The sequence below is a fragment of the Rhipicephalus microplus genome, unplaced genomic scaffold (genome assembly GCF_043290135.1).
Source record: "Rhipicephalus microplus isolate Deutch F79 unplaced genomic scaffold, USDA_Rmic scaffold_265, whole genome shotgun sequence".
Lineage (NCBI taxonomy): Eukaryota > Metazoa > Arthropoda > Arachnida > Ixodida > Ixodidae > Rhipicephalus > Rhipicephalus microplus.
The window spans coordinates 52,501-65,000 of record NW_027464836.1 but is presented as its reverse complement, the minus strand read 5'-3'; the positions used below and the strand labels follow the sequence as shown (position 1 = coordinate 65,000).

The 12,500-nt window shown below is 60.9% G+C and overlaps 2 non-coding genes across 2 annotated transcripts; both read right to left on the bottom strand.

Moving 5' to 3' along the window:
• Window positions 1–936: 936 nt before the first annotated feature.
• Window positions 937–1,089, bottom strand: LOC142792974 (5.8S ribosomal RNA). The gene has a single exon (XR_012891350.1). It is a non-coding gene; the product is annotated as a 5.8S ribosomal RNA (ribosomal RNA).
• Window positions 1,090–2,808: 1,719 nt separating this feature from the next.
• LOC142792962 (small subunit ribosomal RNA) lies at window positions 2,809–4,623 on the bottom strand. The gene has a single exon (XR_012891338.1). It is a non-coding gene; the product is annotated as a small subunit ribosomal RNA (ribosomal RNA).
• Between the last annotated feature and the right edge of the window lie 7,877 nt (window positions 4,624–12,500).

Sequence of the window (12,500 nt, the reverse complement as noted above, 5' to 3'; positions counted from 1 at the left end):
CAACCCTGTACAGGGTCACATCTTCACAAGGCTGGCAAGCGGCATTCCGCTGCGCGCGTGCGTCGTCCGAGCAGTTGCGTGATAAACGACCGTGTCGAAAGCCCAAACACCGCCGAGGCCAGTCGCCGCCGCCGCAAGGGCAGCCACGCAGCCTGGCGAGAGGCATCGTCTCGTGTAGCGTCGCCCCCGCCCCAACTGGAGTGGCCCAGTTTTTTGAACGGGACGGGAACTGCGAAGCACTTAGACCGACGGCGGACTACGACGAGAACGCCTTAAGCTTCGCCAACGTTTCGCCAACTCGTGCGGGAGACTTTTTCCGCTTCGCGGCAAGTCGTCGCGCCGTGCTCTCCGCATCAACCGCGTACGCAGCGAACCGCAAACGTCGGGCGCAGCCTCCTCACCTCCCTGCGCTTTGCGCGCGAACGTTCCCTGTTCGCGCGGCAAAGCCTGGAGGAGGCACGGCCCCGCAGCGTGTTCGAGCGCCCGGTCTACGGGACACCCTGCTTACTTCGAGGGCAACAAGCGCAACGCAAGGCTGCGATCTCGCGCACTTTGCGCACGGCTGGAGAAGCTTTGCTGGCCGGCTTTCGCTCCTCGTGTTTACCGTGCGTTAAAGTTGCGCGTCCGTGGCTCTCGCAGCTCTTGCGCGCCCGGTCGCAGAGAGGAGTACGCAACCTCGACCGCACTTTCCCTGCAGGCTTCCTTCCGACTCGAAGTCCTGCGGCGGTCTCAACGAGGTGCCACATCCTCAATGCAGTCGGTCGCCCCCGTTTCGGTTGGGCTCTGGCACGACGGTCGCCACCGTCTCGCCCTTGAGTGGCCGCTGTTGGCGCTCGCTGTGAGGTGTTCAGCGTGCTGTCCGTGTTGCCGACGCGGTCAAAACGAGTCGACGGCTCACGTTCCCTTGTGCGCCGAAGGCTCTCTTGATATGTGATCCGACCCTCAGACAGACGAAGCCAAGGGAAGACCCAAGGCCGCAATGTGCGTTCAAAGAATCAGTGCTCAGTGTGTCCTGCAATTCACACCAAGTCTCGCAGCTGGCTGCGTTCTTCATCGACCCGAGAACCGAGTGATCCACCGCTTAGAGTCGTGAAAAAGTGTTTGTTCAATTCCGTACAGTCAAAACCAAACGTTTCTGGCACTCGGCCAAACAGTGGCCAAGAAGGGCGCTTTTCAGCGCACGCTTGGACTCCAAAACTCTGCCGCGCCTTTTTCGGCTGCCGCAAATCGAGCAAACGGTGTGTTTCGGACGGCGTTTCGCTTCCGCTACTTGCGAGTGCTTTCGTGGTCCACCCCTCTATAAATACTCGGGAGGCGTCGAAGCCGGTTCTCCAAGCCGGACCCGTAGGTATCGTTGTGTGCTCGCTCTCATTGGCCCGCCTAACCAGAAAATGCCTGCGGTACACCCATTTGGATAAGAGTGCACGCAGATGCGGGCCTCGACGGCTACACATTTCCTCGGGCGGCCGCCTCCCGGCCTCCGTGGAGCGCGGGATGCACGGTCCCATCGACAAGCCTCTCCCGTTTTTACCGTGGCGTCGCGGTTCACCACGGCGGGCGGGTCGGTCTCCTCCGCATAAAAAGGGGGACCCCCGCTTTTTGTTCCACGAAATCGCACAAGCTTTTTTCGCATCCACGGTTTGCCACCGCACACCAAAATGCCGATCCGGCTGCCTACTTTAGCCAACAGGTGGAGCCAGGCGCGCCGTACTTGCGCGGCACTTCCCACGTCCACCGAAGTCGGTGCCAAGGACCACTTTCGGCGCCGGAGCCGCGTACGAGCCTACTCGAGGCGGAAGAACGAAGCCAGCAAGGGCCTGGCCGCAAGTGCGTTCAATTGTCGGGACGTCCAAGTCCCTCGTTCTTCCGTGCTTCCTCTTTCGGCAAGTCGTTGCGGCACCTTCCCAAAGCGCGCAGACCCGCTAATCGCGACGAGCGCGACGTGGCCGTGCCGCCTTTCCCTCGGCAGCAAGCAAAACGCCTGGCAACGTCGACGCTCCCCTAACCGCGATCTCGCACCGTGTTTCGTGTGGCGAATTCAAAAGCCGGCCGGCGCTGCTGCAACCATTACGGTCGGTACGCATACGCCGCGGAGGGCGGGACGGTCATCGGAGCGTGCGGTTCCTCCATCGAGTACTGCGCACCTCGGCCGTCGCATCGCCGTGCCATGACCGGCCGCGCGTCAACGCGAACCGGTGCCAGCGAGATCCCTCGCCTGCAAGAACCGACCGGCAGCCTCCGTCACCCGAGGACGCGGAGGCGCTTGCCGCGGACGGCGGGACGGTATGCACTGGTGCACAGCGGACCCGTCACATCGCCAGTTCCTTGACCGACCGCCGACGCTTGTGCCGTTCCTCTCGTACTTGGCAGTCGCCGCGCGATTGTCGGGTCTCGTTCTTGCACGCTCGAACGGTCGGGAGGGCACTCGGCTGGCGTTTCGGGAACGCGCAGCCTCGCCTTCTACCGACGTAACCACGACTCGCCGTTCGCGCTCCGCCGCTCCTGTTTACAGTACTAGGCGGTCCCGCAGCGGTCGGGTCGCGCATTTCGAGCGCTTCGAGCCACGGTGCAGTGGCGGGTCGAAAGCCGACCTATGAGTGCGTTGCGCCGTTTGTACCCGCGTCCGCCACCTGGCCGACCGTCCAAGGTCGCGGTGTTGGCGTCCGCTGGGCGCAACAATTTGTCACGGGGTGCCGCTCCACATTCAGGCAGCCCCGTGGGGAAAAGCCGACCCCGCGTCCAAACGGGGTCAGCGGCAGAAAGTGTCGGGCGCAGACGCAGCTGAGGCGCTCACCCTTCACAATCCGTTAATGATCCTTCCGCAGGTTCACCTACGGAAACCTTGTTACGACTTTTACTTCCTCTAAATGATCAAGTTTGGTCATCTTTCCAACAGACCGGCGCAACCGAAAGGCCGCGCCGGACATCGGTCCGAAGACCTCACTAAATCATTCAATCGGTAGTAGCGACGGGCGGTGTGTACAAAGGGCAGGGACGTAATCAACGCGAGCTTATGACTCGCGCTTACTGGGAATTCCTCGTTCAAGGGGAACAATTGCAAGCCCCTATCCCAATCACGAAAGAAGTTCCACGGGTTACCCAGTCTTTTCAGACAGGGATAAAGACACGCTGCTTCCTTCAGTGTAGCGCGCGTGCGGCCCCGGACATCTAAGGGCATCACAGACCTGTTATTGCTCTGTTTCGTGCGGCTAGGAGCCGCTTGTCCCTCTAAGAAGGTTGTAAGGTGCTGGGAACCCCGCACCTATTTAATAGGCTAGAGTCTCGTTCGTTATCGGAATTAACCAGACAAATCGCTCCACCAACTAAGAACGGCCATGCACCACCATCCACCGAATCAAGAAAGAGCTCTCAATCTGTCAATCCTCCCAGTGTCCGGGCCGGGTAAGTTTTCCCGTGTTGAGTCAAATTAAGCCGCAGGCTCCACTCCTGGTGGTGCCCTTCCGTCAATTCCTTTAAGTTTCAGCTTTGCAACCATACTTCCCCCGGAACCCAAATACTTTGGTTTCCCGGAAGCTGCCCGCCGAGTCATTTGAGTAACTCAGGCGGATCGCTGGTTGGCATCGTTTATGGTCAGAACTAGGGCGGTATCTGATCGCCTTCGAACCTCTGACTTTCGTTCTTGATCAATGAAAACATTCTTGGCAAATGCTTTCGCAGTAGTTCGTCTTGCGACGGTCCAAGAATTTCACCTCTAGCGCCGCAATACGAATGCCCCCGTCCGTCCCTCTTAATCATTACCTCGTATTCCAAAAACCAACAGAACAGAAACGAGGTCTTGTTCTATTATTCCATGCAAGTTTATTCAGGCGACTCGCCTGCGTTGAGCACTCTAATTTTTTCAAAGTAAAAGCACCGGCCATCTCGAGGCACACAATGAAGTGCACCAAGAAAGAACCGGCATGATGTTCAGTCCGAGCCGTCGCATCGGGTAGATGCACTACTCGTCTGGAACTGAGATCCAACTACGAGCTTTTTAACCGCAGCAGCTTTAGTATACGCTATTGGAGCTGGAATTACCGCGGCTGCTGGCACCAGACTTGCCCTCCAATTGATCCTCGTTAAAGGATTTAGAGTGTACTCATTTCAATTACGGGGCCTCAAAAGAGTCCCGTATTGTTATTTTTCGTCACTACCTCCCCGTGCCGGGAGTGGGTAATTTGCGCGCCTGCTGCCTTCCTTGGATGTGGTAGCCGTTTCTCAGGCTCCCTCTCCGGAATCGAACCCTGATTCTCCGTTACCCGTAACAACCATGGTAAGCAAGTAACCTACCATCGAAAGTTGATAAGGCAGACACTTGAAAGAAACGTCGCCGGCTCGTGGCCATGCGATCAGCACAAAGTTATCCAGAGTCACCACACAATACGGGCCGAAACCCGATCGATCTTGGTCTAATAAAAGCACCCGTTACCCAAAGGGCTCCAGGCTCACTGCATGTATTAGCTCTAGAATTGCCACAGTTATCCAAGTAGGAAGAAACGATCTAAGGAACCATAACTGATTTAATGAGCCATTCGCGGTTTCGCCTTATTTCGGCATGTACTTAGACATGCATGGCTTAATCTTTGAGACAAGCATATGATTACTGGCAGGATCAACCAGGTAATCGTTCGACTGCGCGTCCGTCCTCGCCCTCGGCGGGCCGGACGCAGTCTGTGTGCGGCGGAGGCCACCTTCAGGCGCCCCAACACGCTTATTTTGCACTCCGAGATGACGGCGTTCGAGCTCGCTACGGCACAACCTTCCCGAAAGACGAGTGGGAGCCGTGCGGCAAGAAGCACGTTCATGCTCGCTCTTTTTCGTTGCATCGACTCGGTCGCGCCGTGCGGGTTGCCCAAGCCCGCTGCACTGTCGGTGGACCGGCCGGAACTAGCAACGGAGCCGAGACTGCAAAGCCGCCAGACGACGGGTCACGCCCGCGTCTTCGGCGCTTTCGCATCTGAATCGCCCGAGGACGACACGGAACACACCTCGATATCGTGGTAAAACGGCACCGTCCGACAACCAGCCCCTAACGCATCAAGCGGATGAGGCTGCAGACGACTGCCGTGGATTCCCCTGGAGCAGACCCGAGGACACGCTTGACGAGGCCGAAGCCCGCCGCATATCAGACACCCGGTCGCTTTCGCGTACGCCGCTCACGAGAACCCCCACATAATAGCAGCGATAAGTACCCAGACCTCCTTGGGCCCTAATACGAGCGTACTCGAGAAAATTTCACCGCGGGTGTGCCCCGAAACGTGTGGCATGTTGAGCGTGCCACAAGTCTACGTCGCTCTCAAACCCGCCGAGGTCGTAGAATTTGCGACCCTACTCACGAAATTCCCACCGAGGATACGGCCGCAAACGTACCGCACCTTGGGTAGGCCACGAGTTTGTGCAACACTACGCTGACGGCACAGCACCGAGGTCGTGCGCGCACGCACGGGAAAATTCCGCCGCGGTTTCTGCCGAAAACGTGAGGCACCACGACTCTCCGCAAGTTCGCGTCGACTGCGAAAGACCGAAGTCGTGAACGACGTGTCCGCTACTCGCCGCCGACACGCTGGACACCAAACGTACAACGACTCGACGGCGTCGTAGAGGCCCACGACGCGGTTTTCCTTAACGACGTCTCGGCGTGGCACCGACAGGTTAGAACGGCCGACCAACGTTCCCTGTCCGCCGTTCGGCTCAGTCGAAGGGCTCGGCGACTTCGGCAACGCTGCGAAGCCGCACGGTGACGCACGCCATGTCCCCATTTTTTTTTTTCTTTCTGCGTCTGCCGGGGTGCCCCTATAATAGCAGCGATAAGCACCCAGACCGCCGTGGGTCGCTCGCCCCGGCTGACGTGGTTTTTCGTACTCCTGCGGCGGTCGCCGTCAAGCACGTCCAAATACGCTACTTTCGTGGGCGCATTCACGCTCTTTCGCTTCGCCGGAGTGCCAGCACTCACTCTGCCAAAAACGGCGAACATCCGAGCGGCGGTTCCCACTTTTGCGTCGGCGTCGCAAACCCCGCCCCGGCAGACGAGGTTTGCCGTACTCGTGCGACGGTGGCCGGCGGGCACGTCGAAAGACGCCGATATCGTGCGCGAATTGGCGCACCTTGGCTTCACCGGAGTGCCGCCACTGACTCCTCCAAAAACGGCGAAGATCCGAGCGGCGCTTCCCACTTTCGCATCGGCGTCCCGAACTCCGCCCCGGCTGACGCGGTTTACCGTACTCGTGCGACGGTCGCCGGCGAGCACGTGGAAAGACGCCGATATCGTGCCCGAATCGGCTCCGTTCGGCTTCGCCGGAGTGCCAGCACTGGCTCGGCGAAAGACGACGAACATCCGAGCGACGGTTCTCACTATTGCGTACGCGTCGCAAACCCCGCCCCGGCAGACGCACTTTGCCGTACTCGTGCGACGGTCGCCGGCGAGCACGTAGAAAGACGCCGATATCGTGCCGGAATCGGCCCCGTTTGGCTTCGCCGGAGTGCCAGCACTCACTCGGCCACAAACGGCGAACATCCGAGCGGCGGTTCCCACTTAGCCGTCGGCGTCCCGAACTCCGCCCCGGCAGACGCGGTTGCCGAGCTCGTGCGACTAGCGACCGCGAAGCCGTCTCGCGACGCCGCTTTCGTGCGCGGCTCCCACTGCGACCTGGGTCACCCGAGGTCGACGAGCAAAAAAGAATGTCGAAAAAAATTTTTTTTTTTTTTGCGTCTGCCGGGGTGCCCCTATAATAGCAGCGATAAGCACCCAGACCGCCATGGGTCGCTCGCCCCGGCTGACGTGGTTTTTCGTTTTCCTGCGGTGGTCGTCGTCAAGCACGTCCAAACACGCCACTTTCGTGGGCGCATTCGCGCTCTTTCGCTTCGCCGGAGTGCCAGCACTCACTCTGCCAAAAACGGCGAACATCCGAGCGGCGGTTCCCACTTTTGCGTCGGCGTCGCAAACCCCGCCCCGGCAGACGAGGTTTGCCGTACTCGTGCGACGGTGGCCGGCGGGCACGTCGAAAGACGCCGATATCGTGCGCGAATTGGCGCACCTTGGCTTCACCGGAGTGCCGCCACTGACTCCTCCAAAAACGGCGAAGATCCGAGCGGCGCTTCCCACTTTCGCATCGGCGTCCCGAACTCCGCCCCGGCTGACGCGGTTTACCGTACTCGTGCGACGGTCGCCGGCGAGCACGTGGAAAGACGCCGATATCGTGCCCGAATCGGCTCCGTTCGGCTTCGCCGGATTGCCAGCACTGGCTCGGCGAAAGACGACGAACATCCGAGCGACGGTTCTCACTATTGCGTACGCGTCGCAAACCCCGCCCCGGCAGACGCACTTTGCCGTACTCGTGCGACGGTCGCCGGCGAGCACGTAGAAAGACGCCGATATCGTGCCGGAATCGGCCCCGTTTGGCTTCGCCGGAGTGCCAGCACTCACTCGGCCACAAACGGCGAACATCCGAGCGGCGGTTCCCACTTAGCCGTCGGCGTCCCGAACTCCGCCCCGGCAGACGCGGTTGCCGAGCTCGTGCGACTAGCGACCGCGAAGCCGTCTCGCGACGCCGCTTTCGTGCGCGGCTCCCACTGCGACCTGGGTCACCCGAGGTCGACGAGCAAAAAAGAATGTCGAAAAAAATTTTTTTTTTTTTTTGCGTCTGCCGGGGTGCCCCTATAATAGCAGCGATAAGCACCCAGACCGCCATGGGTCGCTCGCCCCGGCTGACGTGGTTTTTCGTTTTCCTGCGGTGGTCGTCGTCAAGCACGTCCAAACACGCCACTTTCGTGGGCGCATTCGCGCTCTTTCGCTTCGCCGGAGTGCCAGCACTCACTCTGCCAAAAACGGCGAACATCCTAGTGGCGGTTCCCACTTTTGCGTCGGCGTCGCCAACCCCGCCCCGGCATACGCGGTTTGCCGTACTCGTGCGGCGGTGGCCGGCGGGCACGTCGAAAGACACCGATATCGTGCGCGAGTCGATGCTTCTTGGTCTCGCAGGAGGGCCGCCACTCACTCCTGCAAAAACGGCGAAGATCCGAGCGGCGCTTCCCACTTTTTCGTCGGCGTCGCAAACCTCGCCCCGGCAGACGCGCTTTGCCGTACTCGTGCGACGGTCGCCGGCGAGCACGTCGAAATACGCCGATATCGTGCCCGAATCGGCCCCGTTTCGCTTCGCCGGAGTGCCAGCACTCGCTCGGCCAAAGACGACGAACATCCGAGCGACGGTTCCCACTATTGCGTACGCGTCGCGAACCCCGCCCCGGCAGACGCGGTTTGCCGTACTCGTGCGGCGGTGGCCGGCGGGCACGTCGAAAGACGCCGATATCGTGCACGAATTGGCGCTCCTTGGCTTCACCGGAGTGCCAGCACTCACTCGGCCAAAAACGGCGAACATCCGAGCAGCGGTACCCACTTAGCCGTCGGCATCCCGAACTCCGCGCCGGCTGACGCGGTTGCCGAGCTCGTGCGACTAGCGACCGCGAACGCGTCTCGCGACGCCGCTTTCGTGCGCGGCTCCCATTGCGACCTGGGTTACCCGAGCTCGACCAGCAAAAAAGAAGGTCGAAAATTTTTTTTTTTTTTTCTGCGTCTGCCGGGGTGCCCCTATAATAGCAGCGATAAGCACCCAGACCGCCGTGTGTCGCTCGCCCCGGCTGACGTGGTTTTTCGTACTCCTGCAGCGGTCGCCGTCACGCACGTCCAAATACGCCACTTTCGTGGGCGCATTCGCGCTCTTTCGCGTCGCCGGAGTGCCAGCACTCACTCTGCCAAAAACGGCCAACATCCGAGCGGCGGTTCCCACTTTTGCGTCGGCGTCGTAAACCCCGCCCCGGCAGACGCGGTTTGCCCTACTCGTGCGACGGTCGCCGGCGAGCGCGTCGAAAGACGCCGATATCGTGCGCTAATTGGCGCTCCCTGGCTTCTCCGGAGTGCCGCCACTCACTCCTCCAAAAACGGCGAAGATCCGAGCGGCGTTCTCCACTTTCGCATCGGCGTCCCGAACTCCGCCCGGGCTGACGCGGTTTACCGTACTCGTGCGACGGTCGCCGGCGGGCACGTCGAAAGACGCCGATATCGTGCCGTAATCGGCCCCGTTTGGCTTCGCCCGTGTGCCAGCACTCACTCGGCCAAAAACGGCGAACATCCGAGCAGCGTTTCCCACTTTCGCATCGGCGTCCCGAAGCCCGCCCCGGCAGACGCGGTTTGCCCTACTCGAGCGACGGTCGCCGGCGATCACGTCGAAAGGCGCCGAATTCGTGCACGAATCGATGCTTCTTGGTCTCGCAGGAGGGCCGCCACTCACTCCTGCAAAAACGGCGAAGATCCGAGTTGCGCTTCCCACTTTTTCGTCGGCGTCCCGAACTACGCCCCGGCTGACGCGGTTTACCGTACTCGTGCGACGGTCGCCGGCGGGCACTTCAAAATACGCCGATTTCGTGGGCGCATTCACGCTGTTTCGCTTCCCCGGAGTGCCAACACTCACTCTGCCGAAAGCGGCGATCATCCGAGCGGCGGTTCCCACTTTTGCGTCGGCTTCGCAAACGGCGCCCCGGCAGACGCGCTCGTGCGACGTACTCGTGCGACGGTCGCCGGCGAGCACGTCGAAAGACGCCGATATCGTGCTCGAATCGACCCCGTTTCGCTTCGCCGGAGTGCTGCCAGTCACGGCGCAGAAAACGGCGAACAAGTGTTTTTTTTTTTTTTTTTCCTAGAATTTGTGTTATAGAAGGCACATTTGATATCGGACGATAATTTTCAACTTTATCACGCGCACCGATTTTCGTGTAGAGGTTTGCAAGTTTATGGGAATTTCTCCACTTGGAATAATGCGATTTAGTAGTACTACGAGAACTTCATGGATGTACTCAAGGGTACGGGGCAAGTCAGTTACGTCAACACCTGCAGATTTTTTACACTTCAAACTGAAAATTGTTGGTTGTGAGTCCTCGTGTGATATTAAAGGCCGATTCGCTAACACATAGAACAAAGAAAGAAAGGAAGAAAAAACGCCCGCGCTCGCTCAAGAAACCTGGGTTCGCAACAAGTGGCAACAACAAGCAACCGAGCGAGTGCGCCAAAACCCGTGGCGGCCGAACAAACGCGAAGTCCCAACCGCGTCAGCCGGGGCGGCACGGGACAGGAAAAATCACTTCAGCCGGGGCGGCGGGGCACCGAATAAACCTCGTCACCTCGTCGCAGGATAAAAGAGGAAACAAAAAGTCTAAACAGCGTCTGCTGGAGCGAATGCGTAATAAAACAACAACAACAACAAAAAAAAAAAACACCCGCGCTCAAGAAGTCTGCAATCACCACAAAAGGCGACTGTGACCGAGCAGCGTCAGCCGGGGCCGTGCGGAAACGGAAAAACCGCGACTACCGGGGCGTCGAGGCACCGAAAAATCCACTTCAGCCGCGGCGAAAAAAAAAAACAAAAAGAAAGACGGAGGGGGGGGGGGGGAACCACGTCTGCCGGGGCGAAGGAAAAAAAAAAAACGCGTCTGCCGGGGCGAGCCCGGGTGCGGCACCACCGGGAAAACTGTGGCAAACAGACATGGCGATCGAGTGAGTGGGCCGCCAGCCAGGCTCAGCCAAAAAGTGCAAAGTCCGAACTGCGTCAGCCGGGGCGGCAAAAACCACGTCAGCCGGGGCGGCGCAAAAAACCGCGTCTGCCGGGGCGGCACGAAACCGCGTCAGCCGGGGCGGCGCGAAAACTGCGTCAGCCGGGGCGAAAGAAAAAAAAAAAAAAAACGCGTCTGCCGGGGCGAGCCCGGGTGCGGCACCACCGGGAAAACTGTGGCAAACAGACATGGCGATCGAGTGAGTGGGCCGCCAGCCAGGCACAGCCGAAAAGTGCAAAGTCCGAACCGTGTCAGCCGGGGCGGCAAAAAACCGCGTCAGCCGGGGCGGCGCAAAAAACCGCGTCTGCCGGGGCGGCACGAAACCGCGTCTGCCGGGGCGGCGCGAAAACTGCGTCAGCCGGGGCGAGCCCGGGTGCGGCACCACCGGGAAAACTGTGGCAAACAGACATGGCGATCGAGTGAGTGGGCCGCCAGCCAGGCTCAGCCAAAAAGTGCCAAGTCCGAACTGCGTCAGCCGGGGCGGCAAAAAACCGCGTCAGCCGGGGCGGCGCAAAAAACCGCGTCTGCCGGGGCGGCGCGAAAACCGCGTCTGCCGGGGCGGCGCGAAAACTGCGTCAGCCGGGGCGAAAGAAAAAAAAAAACGCGTCTGCCGGGGCGAGCCCGGGTGCGGCACCACCGGGAAAACTGTGGCAAACAGACATGGCGATCGAGTGAGTGGGCCGCCAGCAAGGCTCAGCCAAAAAGTGCTAAGTCCGAACTGCGTCAGCTGGGGCGGCAAAAAACCGCGTCTGCCGGGGCGGCACGAAACCGCGTCAGCCGGGGCGGCGCGAAAACCGCGTCTGCCGGGGCGGCACGAAACCGCGTCAGCCGGGGCGGCGCGAAAACTGCGTCAGCCGGGGCGAGCCCGGGTGCGGCACCACCGGGAAAACTGTGGCAAACAGACATGGCGATCGAGTGAGTGGGCCGCCAGCCAGGCACAGCCGAAAAGTGCTAAGTCCGAACTGCGTCAGCCGGGGCGGCAAAAACCGCGTCAGCCGGGGCGGCGCGAAAACCGCGTCTGCCGGGGCGGCACGAAACCGCGTCAGCCGGGGCGGCGCGAAAACTGCGTCAGCCGGGGCGAGCCCGGGTGCGGCACCACCGGGAAAACTGTGGCTAACAGACATGGCGATCGAGTGAGTGGGCCACCAGCCAGGCTCAGCCAAAAAGTGCTAAGTCCGAACTGCGTCAGCCGGGGCGGCAAAAACCGCGTCAGCCGGGGCGGCGCAAAAAACCGCGTCTGCCGGGGCGGCACGAAACCGCGTCAGCCGGGGCGGCGCGAAAACTGCGTCAGCCGGGGCGAAAGAAAAAAAAAAAACGCGTCTGCCGGGGCGAGCCCGGGTGCGGCACCACCGGGAAAACTGTGGCAAACAGACATGGCGATCGAGTGAGTGGGCCGCCAGCCAGGCACAGCCGAAAAGTGCCAAGTCCGAACTGCGTCAGCCGGGGCGGCAAAAAACCGCGTCAGCCGGGGCGGCGCAAAAAACCGCGTCTGCCGGGGCGGCACGAAACCGCGTCAGCCGGGGCGGCGCGAAAACTGCGTCAGCCGGGGCGAGCCCGGGTGCGGCACCACCGGGAAAACTGTGGCAAACAGACATGGCGATCGAGTGAGTGGGCCGCCAGCCAGGCTCAGCCAAAAAGTGCCAAGTCCGAACTGCGTCAGCCGGGGCGGCGCAAAAAACCGCGTCTGCCGGGGCGGCGCGAAAACCGCGTCTGCCGGGGCGGCGCGAAAACTGCGTCAGCCGGGGCGAAAGAAAAAAAAAACGCGTCTGCCGGGGCGGCAAAAAACCGCGTCTGCCGGGGCGGCACGAAACCGCGTCAGCCGGGGCGGCGCGAAAACCGCGTCTGCCGGGGCGGCACGAAACCGCGTCAGCCGGGGCGAGCCCGGGTGCGGCACCACCGGG